Source organism: Tamandua tetradactyla, chromosome X, assembly GCF_023851605.1.
Source record: "Tamandua tetradactyla isolate mTamTet1 chromosome X, mTamTet1.pri, whole genome shotgun sequence".
Lineage (NCBI taxonomy): Eukaryota > Metazoa > Chordata > Mammalia > Pilosa > Myrmecophagidae > Tamandua > Tamandua tetradactyla.
This window is the reverse complement of record NC_135353.1, coordinates 23,382,736-23,393,699: the sequence shown is the minus strand read 5'-3', so window position 1 is coordinate 23,393,699 and position 10,964 is coordinate 23,382,736.

Here is a 10,964-nt window from a genome sequence, read left to right as displayed (position 1 = left end):
CCAACCTTGCATACCGGGGATAAATTCCACTTGGTCATGGTGCTTAATTCTTTTTCATATACTGTTGGATTTGGCTTGCCAGTATTTTTTGTTGTTGTTGTTGAAGTTGTTTGTATCTATATTCATAAGAGATACTGGTCTGTAGTTTTCTTTTCTTGTGGTATCTTCATCTGCCTTTGGTATGAGGGTTGTGCTGGCCTCATAGAATGATTAGGGTGTGCTCCCTATTCTTTAATTTTTGGAAGAGTTTGAGCAGAATTGGATTTAAATTTTCTTGGAATGGTTGGTAGAATTCCCCTGTGAATCCAGCTGAAACTGTGCTTTTCTTTGTTGGGAGGTTTTTGATTACTTAATCTCTTTACTAGTAATTGGTTTGTTTGGATTGTCTGTTTCTTTTTCAGTCAGTGTAAGTAATTGTGTTTCTAAGAATTTGCCCATTTCATCTAGGTTATCTATTTTATTGGTATTTTATTGTTCATAGAACCTTCTTATAGTTCCTTTCATTTCAGCCAGGCTTGTTAGTAATGTTTCCCTTTTAATCTGTGATTTTCATTATTTGTATCCTCTCTCTAATTTTCTTTGCCAGTCTAACTAAAGGTTTCTCAATTTATTGATCTCTTCAAAACACCAACTTTTAGTTTTGTCGATTCTCTACATTGATTTTTTTTCTATTTCATTTATCTCCATTCTTATCTTTGTTATTTCCTTCCTTATACTCACTTTAGATTTACTTTCCTCTTCTTTCTCTACTTCTTCTTGTTTTGAAGTTAGGTCTCTGATTTGAAGTATTTCTTCTTTTTTTAATGTAAGCATTTTGGAACTATAAATTTCCTTCTCAGCACTGCTTTCATTACATCCCATAACATTAGTAAGATGTATTTTCATTGTCATTTGCCTCAAGATATTTCCTAATTTTCCTTCTGATTTCCTCTTTAACCCATTGATTGCTTAAGAATATGATGTTTAATGTTCACATATTTGTGAATTTTCCATTTCTCCCTTTGTTATTGATTTATAGCTTCATTCCATTGCAGTTGGAGAAGATATGTTTTAGGATTTCAATTCTTTTTAATTTATTGAGACTCGTCTTATGACCTAACACATGGTCTATCCTGGAGAATGATCCATGTGCACTTGAGAAGAACATGTATTCTGTTTTCATTAGGAATGATGTTCTATATATGTCTATTAGGTCTAGTTGGTTTAGTATATCATTCAAATCCTGTATTTCCTTATTGATCTTCTGGCTAGATGTTCTATCCATTTTTGAGAGTGATATGTTAACATCTCACATTATTAATGAAGAATGGTCAATTTCTTCCTTCAAATCTGTCAGTATTTGCTTCATACATTTTGGGGCTCTTGTTTTAAGTGCACATATATTTATAATTGTTTTATCTCCCTGTTGAATTGTCCCCTTCATCAGTATATCCTTGTCCCTCATAACTGTTCTCTACTTAAAATCTATTTTATCCAATATTGTATAGTTACTCACATATGTATAGTTCCTACTTGCATGGTATATTTTTTCCATCCTTTCAACTGCAACCTACTTATATCTTTGAATTTGAAGTGAGTCTCTTACAGAAAGCATATAGTGGGTTATGTTTTTTAAATCCATTCTCTTCCATGGGGAATGTGCTCCACCCTCTCTGAAGCTTGAGATGACAGCATTCTTACTGAAAAAAAAAAAGGAGTGGAAGGCCTGCTCTCTGGAAATTCTGCAGCAAAATCACCGTCTCCACATGCATGGGTGGGTCCACTCTCCTGGCCTGAGGTTTCTAAGATCCAGACCTTAGCTGCCATGGTTTTTCCCTTGAAGTCATTTTTCCTTTAATCTGTCCATTTTCTGACCTTGTTAGTCCAGGCTGGCAGTGGATCCATTTGTACAGATCTTACAAAAAGTTATCAGTTTATCATGCAGTATTCAGGGGTCCCAACCTACTAGACAATAGGACCTTCCACAAATCCTTTCTGGATACTCCGTTTCCAATCTTGGCTTGTCCTGACATGGCTAAACTGGTTAAATTCTCACATCAGGCTCTGTTCTCTGGGGACTCACCTTCCAGAAACTCAAAATTTTCCAAGGCATCCATTTCTAGTTTCTTTGTACCCAGGAGTTCATTTCTCAGCTTATCCCTTTCCTCTCACATTTTACTGTAAGCTGTAAGGAGACGCCAGGCTGCATTTGCCACACTTAATTTGGAAATCTGTTCTGCTAAGTATCCCAGCTCATCACTTTCTAATTCTCCCATTCATCTAACACCAGTACCGAATTTTGCCAAATTCTCTGCCACCTTTTTATTTTGGCATGGGCAGACTCCAGGAATTGAACCTAGGTCTCCGGCATGGCAGGCAGGAATTCTGCAACTGAGCCACCATTGCACCTCTGCCACTTTTAAACAAGGATCACCTTCCTTCCAGTTTGCAATTACACATTCATCATTTCTATCTAAGGCCTTGTGTCAGTTTTTAAGCTGCCAAAATGTGATATATCAGAACTGGAATGGCCTTTAAAAAGGGGAATTTAAAAAGTTACAAGGTAACAGTTCAAGCCTCTAACAATGTCCAAACTAAACATCCAGGGAAAGATACTTTAATTCAAGAAAGGCTGATGCATCTAGAACACCTCTGACAGCAGGAAGGCATGCTCGACCCTTGCCCCTGGGCTCCATTACTTTCAGCCTCTCTTCCTGTGGGGGTTTCTCACTGTGCTTCTCCAGAGATGGCATTCATCTCTTGGCTTCCCTTGGCTGTCTTCAGGTTCTGGTTTTTAATGTCTCATGATAGTATCAACTGGGCTCTAAACATCTCCAAACCTCTGAGTCTCTGTTCCTCCAAGTATCAGCATCTGTATCAGCTCTGTTCTGATGTTTCTGTTGGATCTTTCATTTCTGCCACTTCTGTCATCTCTGACTTCCTCTAAAATGTTTCTTCTTTTAAAGGATTCTAGTAAACTAATCAAACCCCACCTGGTATGGGTGGAGTCACATCTCCATCTAATCAAAGGTCATGCCCACAATTGGGTGCGTCACATCTCTGTGGAGGTGGAGATAATCTAATAAAAAATTCCAACCTCTAGTATTGAATCAAGATTAAAAGAAGTGGCCTCCCTCACAAGATTGAGTCAGGATTAAAACATGGCTTTTCTGGGATACATAATATATTCAAACCACACAGGTTTCATTGGAAGTAGCTTTTTTAAAAGACTCCAATAAAGGAGTAAGACCCCTGTGACTTGGGTGGGTCACATTTCCATAGAAACCCTCTAATCAAAAGTCCCACCCATAACAGGTCTGCCGCCACAAGAATGGATTAAAAGAACATAGTCTTTTCTTAGGTACATAACAGATTCAAACCAGTACAACTTTCCTCTGTCATTTTGCTATTTTGCTTTTGTAAATCTTGTACCTTTTTAATCCCTCATTTCCATTAAGACCTACTTTATATTTATTTGCTTTTCTGTTTTGTGCCATATTGAGTACCTTCTCATTTCCATACGGATATGTTTTCATCTGTTTCCCTTGTGGTTGCCATGGGGTTAAAATGTAACATGCTAAATATATAACAATCATATTTGGTTTGATACCAACTCAACTTCAATAGCATGCAAATGTCCTTTTCCTATACCCTTCTGTCCCCCCACCATTTCTTTTGTACTTGTTACCACTTATATCTTTGTACATTGTATGCACAAAACATAGATTTATCATTACTTTTATGCATTTGCATTTTAGCACCTTTAGGAAGTAAAAAGTGGATTTACATACAAAACAAGGCAATACAATACTGGCATTTATAATTACCCAAATGATTATCTTTACCGGAGGTATTTATTTCTTTATTCTGCTTCTGACAACTGTCCAGTGTCCTTTCTTTCAGTCTGAAGAACCTCCTTTAGCACTGCTTGTTGGGCAGGTCTAGTGGTGATGAACTCCTTCAGTTTTGGTTTATCTGAGAATATTTTAATCTCACCTTCATTTTTGAAAGAGAGTCTCATCAAAGACAAGATTCCTGTCTGGCAGTTGTTTTCCATCAACTCTTTAATTATGTCAACCCCATGCCTTCTTGCCTGAATGGTTTCTGATGAGAAATTGGAATGCAATCTCCTTTGCATATAGCGTATTGCTTTTTCTCTTGCAACTTTCAGAACTTTCTCCTTGTCTTTTGCATTTGATAGTGTAATCAATATATGACGGGGTGTATTTTTCTTCATATTTATCCTATATGGTGTTCTCTGAGCTTCTTGGATGTGCATATTCACATCTTTTGCTAATTTGGGGAAGTTCTCTATCATTATTATTATTTTTTTTTACTATTTCTTCTGTCCCTTTCTCATTTTCTTTTCCTTCTGGGACTCTCATAATGTGTATATTGGTACATTTGATAGTGTCCTAAAGACCTCTTAGGCAATTTTTGCTTTTAGTATTTCTGTTTTTTCCTTCTGCTCTTCAGCTTGACTCATTTCCAGTGTCTTGTTTTCAAGTTCACTGTTTCTTTCTTCTGCCAGCTGCAGTCTGATCTTGAAACCCTCCTCGACATTTTGTCATTTCAGTTACTGTGGTCTTCAGCTCCAGTTGTCTTGCTTGGTTTCTTTTTAAAACGTCTATCTTTTTACTAAGACTCTCATATTATTCATTCATTGTTTCCCTTTCTTTACTAGACAGAAAGTCAGTGTATTAGTTTCCTAATGCTGCTGGGAAGCAGTATACCAGAAAAGGAGTGACTTTAAAAAAAAATTTAATAAGTTACAAGTTTACGGTCATAGTGCCAAGAAAACATTCAAATTAAGGCACCAGCAAGACATTACCTTCACTCAAGAAAGGCCGATGCTATCTGGAACACCTCTGTCAGCTGGAAAGGCATGTGGCTGGCATCTGCTGGTCCTGGTCCTGGTTCTGTTGCTCCCAGCTTCTGATTCCAGTGGTTTCCTCTCTCAGCATCTGTGGGCCTTCATTGAGCTCCTCTGGGACACAACTGTGGGTTCTGGCTTGCTTAGCATGTCATGGAAAGGCACATGTCAATTTCTGCTGGGCTCTGTTTGGGTCTAGGCATCTCTCTGTTGGCACTCCAAGTGTCTCCAAACATCCATGTTTCACGTTGGCTCTGTCGGCTCCATCACTTCTGTTCTGAGCTTTCTCCAAAATGCTTCCCTTTTTAAAGGACAACAGTACACTAATCAAGATCTACTTTGAATGGGTGGAGTCATATCTGCATCCAACCAAAATGCCACACCCACAATTTGGTGTGCCACATCTTTGTGGAGATAATCTAAAGTTTTTGCCCTACAATTTGCCCTACAATATTGAATCAGGATTAAAAGAAATGGCTGTCCCTATAAGATAGGATCAGGATTAAAATGTGGCTTTTCTGGGGTACATAAGAGATTCAACCTGGCACAGTCAGATAATAAAATGTGGGACTGTATAATACAGTGAACAATGTTGCCGACGATGGCCTGTGGTTAATAGCACAAATATAACAATGTTTTTTCATGAATTATAAGAAATGTATGACAGTATTACAAAGTTTTAATAAGAAGTTTGTATATGGGAAACATACAGCTAATGTAAGATATGGACTATAGTTAGCAGCAAAATTTTACTATTCTTTCAGCAATGTAACAAAAGTACCACACCAATGAAAGTGTCAATAATCAGGGGGGATTATGGGAACATTATATCTTTTTACATGACTTTTCTATAAGCCTATAACTTCTCTAATGAAAAAAAAAATGATTTTTTAAATTATGCTAAGTTAAAGAAATGAGACATAAAGTACTACATATTGTATGATTACATTGATATAAAATGCAAATATAAATGAATTCATAGAGACATAATTACATTAGTGCTTATGTAGGGATGAGGAAGGATAGAGGGATTGAGAGTGACTTCTGAGTGGTATGGGATTTTTCTTTTAGGGGTAATGAAAATGTTGTAAAATTTATTGTGGTGATGAATGCACAATTCTGTAATTATACTAAAAGCCATTGATTGCACACACTGGACGGCTAGTATAGCATGTGAATATATCTCAATAAAACTGCTTTGAAAAAACAACAAAAAGAAAGTGATCACAACCATATTTCATTCTAGTAGTAAAGTAGTATTTATTCACACGTGATTGAAAAAATTGTCATGTCTCTAAAAGACACATACCCAGTCTTTTTTGTTGGTATGTTTAAATAATTTTTTTAATTTTATAAAATATTTAAGTTATTTTGCGCAAATACATACCAAGAATAGTTTGAGCCAGAAGGCTTTTTTTTTCTTACACATAGGGTGTTACGGTGACAGGAAAGTTAAAATAATTTTCACTTATGTACATAATTATGTTTCAGATAATATGATAGAGTAATCAAAAGGAGACCTGCAAGCATAACAATATATTAGGACAATACAGACTTCCAGGAAGATTCCCGAATAGAGTAGCTCAAGATTAGCCTTGCTCCACAGAAAAATTAGGGAAGGGACAGGAGAGCAACTAAGGCAGTGATTTGGGAGTGCGGCTGACCTGGGAGAGACTTCTGCACCTCATAGGGCACTCTGGTTGCAGAAGCCAAGGAACTGAGAGGCAGAAAGCTGGAGCCTGGCATGGAGATGCAGAGCCCATGGGAGTGCACAGATGGGAGCCAGGGACTAGGAAGTATGGCAGGCCATGATCCTTGGGCACGCTACCCTCACCAGCATAGCCCCATAACTGGTGACTCACCCCACACCCCACGCACCTGAACCCTGTCACCCGCTCCCATTCCCCATGCTCCAGGCGTCCCCACAACACTAGTCCCCAGTGCCCATACCTGCCCCACAACCCCACCCCAAGTGCAACCCAACCACCTCACCTGCACCCCTCCCGAGCACTACCTCCCCTTCCACATTCCCTGCAGGCTGTTGTCAGTGCATAAAGGCTGTGTGCACGAACCTCCATATCCAAGCTATGCCTGTCCCCCTGCCCATAGTGTTGTACAGCCTTACCCCGCCCCCCACAAGCTCTGCACATCAGTTTACAGCAGTCCTAGGCCCACGCATGTGCGTGGGCCTCCAACTCATCATTCAGCTCTGGGAACTGCACTTTACAGCAGTCCTAGAACTGCACATGTGCCTGGCCCTCAGCCACACTTCCCAGCTCTGCAAAAGTACTGACCTGTGCATCCAGGCCACATCTGCCCCCAATCTACAAAGGCATAATGCTGACCTGCTGCCACAGCTCTACACATGCACACAAAGGGCCCCGTTCCTTAGACCAGCACACTCCAGGGTTATGACCCCCAGAGCGCTGCACTGCACAGCTACATCCTCCCTGGCCACTAGGCACCCACGTTCACAAGCATCAGCATAACATCTCCAACCTGCGCCCATACCTGCCCCCAAACAAATCACCATATTGAGTGCCCACCCTGTGCCCTGCTCCTTGCTGTACAACCATCCTGCAAATGCAAGGCCTTAGACTACTGAAAGAAATCAACTCCAAAAGTAAATCAATCAACATATTTTACATGCCATGAACACAGCAGAAGGTTACTAAGCATATCACAATGCAGACAGATATAGCCCTGCCTAATGGCCAAATTAAAACACCAGAGGAGACACAGATGTTGGAACAACTAATCAAAGATGTTCATATAACTGTACTTAATAAAATAAGTGGACGGAAAATGACATAAAGGAGATCAAGAAGACAGTAGGAGAGCATAAAGAGGAATTTGAAAGAATAAATAGAAAAATAATGGAAATCACAGAGATTAAAGACTCTGCTGACCAAATAAAGAACATACTAGAGGCACACAACACCAGATTGGAAGAGACAAAAGAAAGAATAAGTGATATAGAGGACAGGATAGTTGACTTCGAAGACTCAAAACAGCAAATGGCAAAAAAGATGGAAAAAAAATTGAATGAGATCTCAGGGAAATGATAGACAAAACAAAGCACACAAATATAAGAATCATTGGTGTCCCAGAAGAAGAAGAGAGGAGTAAAGGGCTAGGAAGAGTAGTTGAGGATATACTGGGGGAAAACTTCTAAACCCTCATAAAGGAAATAAATATACAAGTCAAAGAAGCCCAAACAACTCCAACAGAATAAATTCAAATAGGCTTTCCCCAAGGGACATACTAATCTCTCTGTCAAATGTTGAAGAGAAGCAGAAAATCCTTAAAGTGGCAAGAGAAAAACAATCTACTACACACAAGGGAAACCAAATAAGACTGAGTTCAGACAACTCAACTAGCACCCTGGAGGTGAGAAGGCAGTGGAATGATATATTCAAGACCCTGAGAGAGAAAGAGTTCCAGCCAAGAATTCTATACCCAGCCAAATTGTACTTCAAAATTTAGGGAGAGATTAAAGTTTTCACAGACAAAGAAGTCCTGAAAGAATTTGTCAACAAGAGACTGGCCCTACAAGAAATATTAAAAGGAGTTCCACTGGCTGGAAAAAAAAAAAAAGACAGCAGAGGGAGGTCTGGATGAGGGCACAGAATTGAAAAGTACCACTAAGGGTAATTTAAAGAATACAAAGAGAAAAGGGAAAAGAATATATAGATCTGACAAATAAAAAAGATAAGATGGTAGAATCAAGAAATGCCTTTTCGGTAATAACTTTGAATGTTAACAGATGAAACTTAGCAATTAAAAGATACAGATTGGCAGAATGGATTAAGAAACATAATCCAGCTATGTGCTGCTTACAAGAGACTCATCTTAGACACAAGAATACAAACAGATTGAAAGTAAAAGGATGAAAAAAGATTTTCCACACAAGTTGTAACAAAAAGAAAGCAGGAGTAGCTATACTAATATCAGACAAAATAGATTTTAAATATAAAGACATCATAAGAGACAAAGAGGGACACTATATACTAATTAAAGGGCCAACTGACCAAGAAGATATAACAATCATTAATGTTTATGCTCCCAGTCAAGGAGCTCCAAAGTACATGAGACAGACATTGGCAAAACTGAAAGGAGTGATAGATGTTTCAACAATAATAGTAGGAGATTTCAATACCCCACTCTCCTCTATAGATAGAACAACCAAACAGAAGATCAATAAGGAAATAGAGAAGATAAATAACTTGATAAATAAATTAGACCTAACAGACATATATAGGTCACTGCACCCCAAAGCACAAGATATATATTTTCTTCTCTAGTGCTCATGGCACATTCTCCAGGATAGATCATATGCTGGGGCACAAAACAGGTCTTTATAAATTTAAAAACACTGAAAATATTCAAAGCACTTTCTCTGATCACAGTGGGATGATGCTGGATCTAAATAAGCACCAAAGAATGAGAACATTCACAGATATATGGAGATTAAATAACAGATTCTTAAACAACCAGTGGACCAAAGAAGAAATTGCTAGAGAAATCAGTAGGTATCTGAACATGAATGAAAATGAGAATACAACTTATCAGAACTTATAGGATTTGCAAATGCTGTGCTGAGAGGGAATTGTATTGCCCTAAATGCCTATATTAAAAAACTAGAAAAAGCAAAATCGAGGACTTAACAGCACACCTGGAGGAACTCAAGAAGGAACAGCAAACTAACCCCAAATCAAATAGAAGAAGAGAAATAACAAACATGAAAGCAGAGATAAATGAATGGGAGTACAAAAAACAGTGGAAAGTATCAATAAAACCAAAAGTTGGTTCTTGGAGAAAATCAATGAAATTGGTGGGCCACTAGTGAGATTGACAAAGAAAAAAAAAGAAAGGATGCACATAAACAAAATCAGAAATGAGAAGGGGTGCATTATCACAGACCCTGAAGAAATAAAAGAAATCATAAGGGGATACTATGAACAACTATATGTCAACAAACTAGACAACTCAGATGAAATGGACAAGTTCCTGGAGGAATATAAACAAGGTACTCTGACTCAGGAAGAAACAGAAGATCTCAACAAACTGATCTCAAGTAAAGAGATTCAATCAGTCATCAGAAATCTTCCTACAGAGAAAAGCCTAGGGCCATATGACTTCACAGGGGAATTTTATCAAACATTCCAAAAAGAATTAACACCAATCCTAATCAAAGTTTTCCAAAATATTGAGGAAAAAGGAACTCTACCTATCTTATTATATGAAGCTAATAGGATTTTAATACCAAAACCGGGTAAAGGTGCTACAAGATAGGAAAACTACAGGCCAATTTCCCTAATGAACATCGATGCAAAAATTCTCAATAAAATATTAGCAAATCGAATCCAACAACACATTAAGAGAATTATACACCATGGCCAAGTGTGAGTTTATACCAGGAATGCAAGGATGGTTCAATGCAAGAAAATCAATTAATGTAATACAGCACATTAACTGATCAAAAGGGAAAAATCACATGATCATCTTGCTTGATGCTGAAAAGGCATTTGAAAAAAATTCAGCATCCTTTCTGATAAAACACTCCAAAACACAGAAATCAAAGGTAACTACCTCAATATGATAAAGGGAATATATAAAAAAAACTGATAGCCAGCATTATACTCAATGGAGAGAGATTGAAAGCTTTCCCCCTAAGATCAGGAACAAGACAAAGCCCACTGTCACCACTGTTATTCAACATTGTGCTAGAAGTTCTAGCTAGAGCAATCAGGCAGGACAAAGGAATAAAGGCATCCAAATTGGAAAGGAAGAAGTAAAACTATCATTATTTGCATATGATATGATACTATACTTGGAAAATCCTGAGAATCTACAACAAAGTTACTTGAGCCAATAAATAAATTCAGAAGGGGGGCAGGATATAAAATTAATGTGCAAAAAATCAGTAACATTTCTATACACAAGCAATGACCTACCTGAGGAGTCAATTAAGGAAAAAATTCCATCCAAAATAGCAACTAAAATAATCAAGTAGTTAGGACTGAACTTGAATAGGGATGTAAAGGACTTGTACAGAGAAAACTACATAACATTGCTAAAAGAAATCAAAGGAGTTCTAAGTAGGTGGGAA